Genomic DNA, 8,308 nt, shown 5'->3' on the forward strand with positions numbered 1-8,308 from the left:
AAGAAAAGGGGGGGTTTATGGGGGGTTGGGGTTTTTGGGAAAATTGGGGGGGAAAAAGGGGGGGTTGTTTTGGGGGGTGTTTTTGGGGGGGGATTTTTGGGGTTTTGGGGGGGGGGGGGGGGCCGGTGGGAGGGGGAGGGAAGGGGGGGTTTACATTTGGGGTTTTAAAGGGGGAAGTAGGGCCCTAAAGGGGGTTTTTTTTCGGGGAATGGTAAGTGGATTTTTTGGGGTTAAAAAGTACCCCTAGGGTTTGAGGGGTAAGGAGAAAAAAGGGAATACCGGGGGTTGGGGGGGGGGTGGAAAATTTTTTTAAGAGGTCTAATTGGAGGTTAGAAAGGGTTTTGGTGGGGGGGAAGAAAAAAAAGGGGGGAAATAAAAAAGAAAAATTATTTGAGTGAGGGTGGAAGGTTGGGGATTTTCCCATTTGGGGTCCCACCCCCCCTAAGCCCCCCAAAAAAAGGGAAGGGGGGGGGGGTTTTTTGGGGAAGGGGGGGGTTTAGGGGGGGGTTTGGAAAAAAATTTAAAAGGGGGGGTTAAGGGTTTAAGGGGGGGGAAAAGGGGGGTTTTTTGGTTACGTTTGGACCCAGGAACAAGGGGTTTTCCCTTTTTTAAGGGGGAAAAAAAAAAAAAATTTTGGGGGCCACTGGACTTTGTGGTTTTTTTTGGGCACAGAAAAAACTTATGGCCTAAGGGGGGGAGGGGGGAAGGGAATTTTTGCTTGCCAGAAAAAATTTTGGGCCCATGACGGAGGGGGGTTTTGGAAAGGGGAGGTTTCCCCTTAAAAAAAGGGAAAGGGTATGCCGGGAAGGAATTTTTATGTTGGGGTTTTTTTATTTGGGGGGGGAGTGATTTAGGAGGGTAATGCTGTGAGCAGGCAATATTTCCCAAATCCAATTTTTTAAGAGGGGGTTTTTGGGGAAAAACGTTTCCGGGGCAAGTATTGAGGTTTGGGGGGGAGGATGGGGTTCCAAAAAAACGTTAGTTTTTTAATGCTTTGCTTGGGTTTTTATGTTTTGGACAAAACGGGAGGGTTCGGGGGGGCTGGAAAAAAAACCCCCTTGGGGTTTTTTAATTTTTAAGAAAGGGGGTTTGAGAGGAGCTGTGGGGGGGGTAGAAAAAAGGATTGGGGGGTTTTTAAAAGGGACAAAATTTTTAGTAGGGGTAGGAAAAAGGGGGGTGCAGGGAAGGGTTTGGGGGTGGGTTTTTGGGGGGGAAAGGTGTGGAAAAGGGGGGGGGTGGGGTTGGAGGTTGGGGGGAGGGTTTGAAGTTGGGTTGCTGGGAGAGTAAATGCAAAGGGGTTTTTTGGGGTTTATTTTGTAATTTTTTAAGGGGGTTTTTTTTTTAGCCTGGGGAAGGAGAGTGGGGCAGGGAACTGGGACACTTGGGGGAGATAAAGGGGGGACCCTTGCCCCCCGGGGTAAGTTTTCATTCTCCCCTTAAACCGGTTATGGGGGATAAAAAAGGGGTTGGGCCCCAGGGGAAAGGGAAAAAAAAAAATTTTGGCCCCCGGGCCCCCCAGGCGGAACCCGCCTTTTCTTTTCCCGGCTCTACCCTTGGAGGGGTTTGCAAAGGTTTGGGGAAAACGCAAAAGGGGAAGAAAAAAAAAATTTTAGTCGGGGGGTAAAGGGGGGGTTCCCCCCCTTTTGGGGGCCCTTTCCCCCTTTTGAGACAAAAACGGGGGGGAAAAGGGGGGGCCCCAAAAAAGGGGGGAAAAAAGGGGAAGGGGGGGGGGAAAAAAAACCATGCAAATTAGTTTGAGGCGCGGGCTGAGGTCCAAGGTAGGGGTATCCCCTACCTTGGGCCTCCGTCTCTGTCTCCTATCCCCCCATCCCCCAATTTTCTTATACCGTCTAGTCTCAGTAGTAAGACCAAATTTTTTTTTCATTCTCATTATTCATTTTCAAGATGATCAAAATCAAGGATGAATAATAATACATAGGTTATGGTTATGGTTACAAGCAAGAAATGTGCTAGACATCTAAGGTCATGTAGCACTATGTTAATGTTTGGAAGGGTGGTTTGAGTTTGTGATTAGTTTGTCTAAGATAACGGAATTGGTGAGTGAAAGGGTTAGGGTCGGGTTGGTACGGAGTTAGATTAGATTAAGGATCATGACGTTTGAGGAACGGAATATGTTGTTGAAGCAGAAAGTGTGGATGTCTGAAGATGTCCTGATAGGGGGGGGGTTTTGGGAAGGTCGTTTAAGGGAGGATAGATGGGGGAAAGGCAGAGGTACGGGTTGTTTTCAAACTGGCACTATAATATGATGTGTGGGATTGAAGGGGAACATTACAACTGTGCAGGGAAATTGGGGTTTTGAAAGGGAGGTGTGACATAAGGTGTTTTCTGATTGATAAGTATAGGATGAGACATAAAGGAGATGTGGGGGATAAGACATAATGATAATTGGGTTATTGGGAGGATGTGTTAGAAGGTCTCTTGAAGGCATACAATAGATGGACTATAAGAGGAAAGGATATGACGAAGGTCAGGTCTGTGGAGCGGGAAACAGGCGAATATTCCAATGAGGCTATTTATACTTTACTGATTTGATGGGGGAAGCAGTTTAGAGGGTGGGAAAGGACTGAGAGGTCCCTGAGCATATGAGAGGTGTGGGATTGGTGTTCTACTAGGAGGGGTATTAGGAGATGAGAAGGGATACTTGTACTAAGGGATTCCCTGGTATCCAGGAGGGAGGGAAGGGATAGAGGGATGGTGGGAGGGATATGTGGGCGTGGTTGGGGTCGGTGGGATGGGCTGTGTTGGGAGGGGTAGGAGGATAAGGGTGTAGGGGGATATATCGTTAGGAGGAGGATGGATATCAGACAGTACTTGGTGTTGAAGGAGCAAGAGTTGTAAGATTTGGAGGTTTTGGGTGTCAGTTTTCATTAGGTAATCTGAATATTTTCAATGGTTTCTTCTTCTTAGTTGGTTTGGGAGTTTTCGGGATATAGATTTCTTGTGAGGGGGGGGGAAAGAGAGGACTGGTTCTCAGCAAAGGAGTAAAGGAAGGTGGAGGTGATTGTGTTGTAGGGGAAGAGGGGTGGAACGTTTTTTGTTCTGTCTGTTACGGGTAGTGCGAGGAGGGAGTAGGGGAAGGTGTTGGGGTTGTGGTGGTGATTGGAGATGATCTGTATTAGAGATTGAGTGTCTGATTTAGGATGGCAAAGAGTTTTGACTGGGGAAGGTAGGAGGTAGCAGAGGGGGGTTTAGATGTTGGGGGGTGGGTTTAGAGAATTGGTAGAATGAGCAGTATTACTGGAGTAAAGAAGTAAGAGAGAAACACGTCGACGTGCTTCTTGTCTGGCTTCAACTTAGTGTGATTCCAAGTTTTGAATCTGAGAGTTTGCGTACTCTCAGACTCAAATTTGTATGTGGGACCAGCCCTATAAAATACATTATGGGGGCCGCCACAGTTGTGCACATGTGCGTGATTGTGCCAGGGCAGGTTAGATCGGGGTATGCCCGGTTGGGCACAATAGTGGGCATCGGGCTGTGGAAACGGCAATGTTTGGCTGAGTTTCCTAGACGCCAACATTTTTGGCACTGACTTGGAGGAGTTGGTAATGGCGAACAGGGCGGGATTCTCCTCCTAATCTAGACGTTAAAGGAGGTCCCATGTCTACGGAAGGTAATTTGGCTATGTTAGTGGGTTTCTTTCGATAGACCTTCTGGGGGGAATGGATACTTGTACTGACGTTGCTCATAGTCTGTGAGACAGGCAAGTAGTCTTCTCCACAATCATGACCAATCTTTGTCATTAGATTGGGCAATTTTGGCTGGGATATTGAAACTGTTCCGGTGCAAGTATTGAGGGTTTGGATGGGGTTTCGGCAAGGATGGTGTTACCCTATATGTCTGTTAGTTTTTGTTAATGCTATAGTCTTGGTTTTCGGATGTTACTGGACAAGACGGGAGCGGTTGTGTCCGGGTCGCTACGGAAAGAGACTTTACCTACTTGTTTTTTTGGAGGACAGTGTGGAAGAGAAGGGTGTTGTCAGAGGTAGGGAGTCTGTGGGAGGATTAACGAAAATCGGTCCCATTATTCTGCGCTGAAGAGGGTATGCAATATGGGTTGTAGTGATAGGGGTAGTCCGAAGGGCTGGTGCGTGACGATGGAGTAGTGTTGAGGGGGGTAGTGTTATGGGGAGGTGGGCAAATAAGGCTGTAAGGTATTATAAGGAGGATGGGGTGGTTGATTTTGGCGGTTGTGGGGGGTAGAGGTATAAGTTGAGCGTGCTGGGAAGTGAAATGTTTTCGTAGGATGGGTTGTTGGTCTACTGTACTAGTAGGCATTGATGAGGGGTTAGTTGTTGCAGTGGTTCGGAGCCGTGGTCAAGGAGAGCCTGGGGTCGGGAATCGGGTGGGTTTTACATCGTTGGGGCTATTTGAGAAAGGGGCAAGCCTCATTGCCCTAATAGTGGGGATAACTTTTCATTTCTGGCCATGGTAAGCTGGATTTTGTTTGGGATAAAGACGTCCTACCCCTCAGGGTCCCCTTGAGGGGTAAGGGCTAGAAACAATCAGGGAATACCGTGCCCATGGCTCCCTCTAGGCCCCGTTCGGACTGGCACAAAGTCAGCTTTCATCCTTTCACACGGCTCTCACACCTTAAGGATGTGGATAGTAGAAGGTTTTGGTGAAGGGACAGAAACGAAAGTGAAGGAAAATAAGACCATCGCAAAATAGTTGAGTCGAGGGCTGAGTCCCAAGGTTGGGGAGTTCCCCATCATTGGGTCCCAGTCCCGCATCCTAAGCCCCCCCCCCCCACGACAACAACGGCAAGGGATGGGGGGTTTTCAATATACATAAAAAGATCCAATAATTTATAAGTTCCTGAAATTGAAACAAAATATTAAAGAAAAATACATATATTGCTATAACATAATCCACCAACAACCTCACCACACTATCCTTTGTCACTGGAAATAACAATATATACTTCAAAGATTTATATTTACAATAAAAGCAACAAAATATTTAGAGCAAACAGTAGGAAAGCAGGATACATTTGTTGCAAGAATTACTGCTGACATATTCATACTTTTGTCAACCCTAATTATCAATACAAAAAATTACTAACCATAATATTAGCACATCCCCGTCCTCTCTGTTACAGAATGCACTGCTATTTTGATATATTGGACCCAATATTAAAAACTTTGTGTCTAATACATGTAAACACCAGAGAACACTTCATCTTCTGTCATTATTCCACTATTAAACCTAGACTTCAATATCATACATTTCCCTACTAGCAGATTAACTACAAGATCTCCGCTCATAACCAAACCCTAGGGCCTTTTTGCATATATTTTTTTGACACGGATAAGCCCTTCATTAAGAACATAAAGATGACTTCAAATGCTAATTTCTGAGGTGGATATCATGACACGAGATTCATTAGGACTTCCTTAAAAATACCTCAAAACTACTTTGAGTTTTCTTACAAAACAATCCCTACAAAACATTTGCCATCAGCATAACTTTATTTTCTGTGTCCATTTGTCCATTCCTGTCAGATAAGTGATACCGTTAGCACTCCAAAAAAATACACGATGCAAATCTTTCAAGCTTTCCTTAAACACAAGATGAATTTTAAAAAATGCATGTCTACCCGTTAACACATCCCATACCCCATCCACATGAAAAAATATCTCTACTCTTTATCCTAGTTCCAATAAGAAATCACACTCCCTACTTTTCCATGGAATGAACACATCACTATGAAATGTTTACAAAGACTACAAAAATCAAACTTGCATAACAAAACAGCTTTTCATATTTAGCAATAGAAAAACCTAAGAAATTTTGTTCTTACTATTAAATATAAAAAAAGTGACATCCAATACATAGGAAACTGATATTCTGATATGTCTTGTACTTTTGTCACTAGTGATTTCCTATAAAATTTGTCATATATCTTTTGTTATTCACTTTATCGTTCCACTGGAGTGCCTGAATCATTTTGCATTTTTGTCAGTTCCTTCATAGGCTCGAAGGTGAACCTGGAATCAAAAAGCAAAATTTAAAATCCATGAGTAAAGATTTATCACAGTTTTTGTTTTTAGCAATGACTAAAACTTTATTTATTTTTGAAAATTTAAAAGTTCACATGTGCATTTTAAAAACAAAACAATTATGCTCTACAAAAATATGCACATTCTTTAACCTTCCTTAGTTCCCTAATTTGAGATTCCCAAATAAAAATAATACAAATGCTAAACAGTACATATTATTATTTTAAACCCAATACATAAAATAGAAGATCTCACCTGAATGTATATATTAACTTCATCTGCCCTGGCTAAGAAAGGAAAGTTTCCCCCAGTCTTCAGGTGTGCTAACGTGCCAAAGGATAACCTTGTAAACCTCCTCTTTAACAGTTTGTGATAAGGCAGATTCATCGAAGACAAACCATATTGTTACTTCCACCTGTGTGAGAAGAATGAAATGGCTAAGTGCAAGTTTCCTTGTTCTGCTTCATTCTTTAGTATCTCCACAGTGCTGTCATTTCCCCAAAAACTTGTTTGGCTATATGCAAGTGTTAGCTCTAATACGGACAAAGGTATCATGCACCAGACAGACATCTTTAGATAAAAAAATTTTTTGCTCTGATCCAAATAATCATATAGACTAAAAGGGAAAAAATATTGCTACTCAGTCCCATTTCTAAAAGAAAAAAAAAATAAATAAATAAAAATAATAATATAATACAAACAAACTAATAATTCAAACGAAAACTAGAATTGATGAAGAAATCCCAAAAAAAATTCTTGACTAATTCATGAGGCCATCATAAAAATTCCTTGCAAAAAAAAACAGAAATGATCTTACATACCACATAAGTAGATTCCTAATAAGCTGGTGAAGCATGAGAAAGCTGGGTGTTCAAGCTATAAATCCGTGCAGCTCCGGGAGAAAGAATGAGCCAAAGCACAAATTCTCCTTAGCACACAATGTAAATGTACCTAGGGAGAGCCTGACAGACCATCTCACTTCTGAAAAGCAGAAGATAGAAACAACATGACCTAAAGCTGCTAGCCAAAGCAACACTGTATTTCCTTCAAAACCCAAAGGTGCCCAAAGACTAATGGTGAACTGTCTCAGCAATAAAGCTCTACTTCTACTTTGACCCCACTGCAACCAATGACCCTTAGCACATACGACCCTAGTCTCTGGGATCTGTTGCTTTAAATTGCCAACATGAAAAGCAGAGAAAATAACAGGAGTTCCCTACTGCTGCGGGATGGCACAAGTTTTCTAAATGTAAAACCTAAAAGCTATAAAAATTGTTAATATAAAGACAAGCCAAGTAACATTATCAGAAATGAAGAAACAAGTTTATGGGGGAATCACATCTGTGAAAGGCTAATTTCCTAACCACTTTAACATCCACTTTGCTGGTTTTGAGGGAAATATACCATAATGCACATACAAAACAAATGATAAATGATTGCAAATAGAAGCCAACACACTGTACCAATAACATTTGAAACTGTTTTAAAAATATCAAAAACAAATGACAAATATAAAAAATTTCCATTATGCATAATTTAAAAAATGAATGAAAAATTATTATTTTGAAATAAACTCAAAATATAGCATATATAATATATGCTGTATTTCCAATGAGAATGTGATTTAATGATGGTAATCATTATTAACCAAAACAAAAAATATTTTACATAAATATCTTTAATATCAACTTTACAGACTCTCCATTTATTGTGTACTAATGAATAAATTACAGACAAAGATCACCATTTCTGACCAACCCAATATTATCTCATCATCGTGTTGCATTAGTAGTTACATAAAGTCTAGACATTTGCATTAATAAAGCCACATTTCTCAGGTACCTGAATTTGAGGAAAAGCAAGTATGTATGAAATGCATCTACTTTTGACTCCTTCACCTGATAATGACAATACATTCAAGTTGTCAACACACTAAAATAGCAACTACACAATACTAGCAATATAAAAAAGATCATTCTATAATCCAAAAACTGACCTGAACCTTCTGTGGCTGAATATAGGCTGGAGAGCAGTTGAGGGTGAGTCTGGATGCCAACTCACTCTGGTTCAGACTCTCTAACTGGAATTAGTTACAAAACACTTAGAATAGTCATAAATGATGAAAAAAATCATTTAACCAAACAGAATTTAAAAGTTTTACAGACAGAAAGTGAGACTAATCCAAACTTACTCTCTCTACCATGAAGTCTATAGAATCAGCTATCTGGGAGTCCATCAGTTTCCTTTGGGAACGTCCTATGATCTCTTCTTGACAACACGGGTAAACC

At 41.6% G+C, this 8,308-nt stretch overlaps 1 long non-coding RNA gene across 2 annotated transcripts; it reads right to left on the reverse strand.

The window, feature by feature from the left end:
- Positions 1-6,420: 6,420 nt before the first annotated feature.
- LOC119569502 lies at positions 6,421-8,277 on the reverse strand. 2 transcript variants are annotated; one of them, XR_005228268.1, is made up of 3 exons: positions 8,212-8,277; positions 8,017-8,100; positions 6,421-6,435 (listed from the first exon to the last, which is right to left on the reverse strand). It is a non-coding gene; the product is annotated as an uncharacterized LOC119569502 (long non-coding RNA). The 2 variants fall into 2 exon arrangements; XR_005228269.1 differs by lacking the exon at positions 6,421-6,435 and adding an exon at positions 6,945-7,001.
- Positions 8,278-8,308: the final 31 nt, after the last annotated feature.

This window comes from Penaeus monodon, unplaced genomic scaffold, assembly GCF_015228065.2.
Source record: "Penaeus monodon isolate SGIC_2016 unplaced genomic scaffold, NSTDA_Pmon_1 PmonScaffold_15857, whole genome shotgun sequence".
In the NCBI taxonomy this organism is placed as follows: domain Eukaryota; kingdom Metazoa; phylum Arthropoda; class Malacostraca; order Decapoda; family Penaeidae; genus Penaeus; species Penaeus monodon.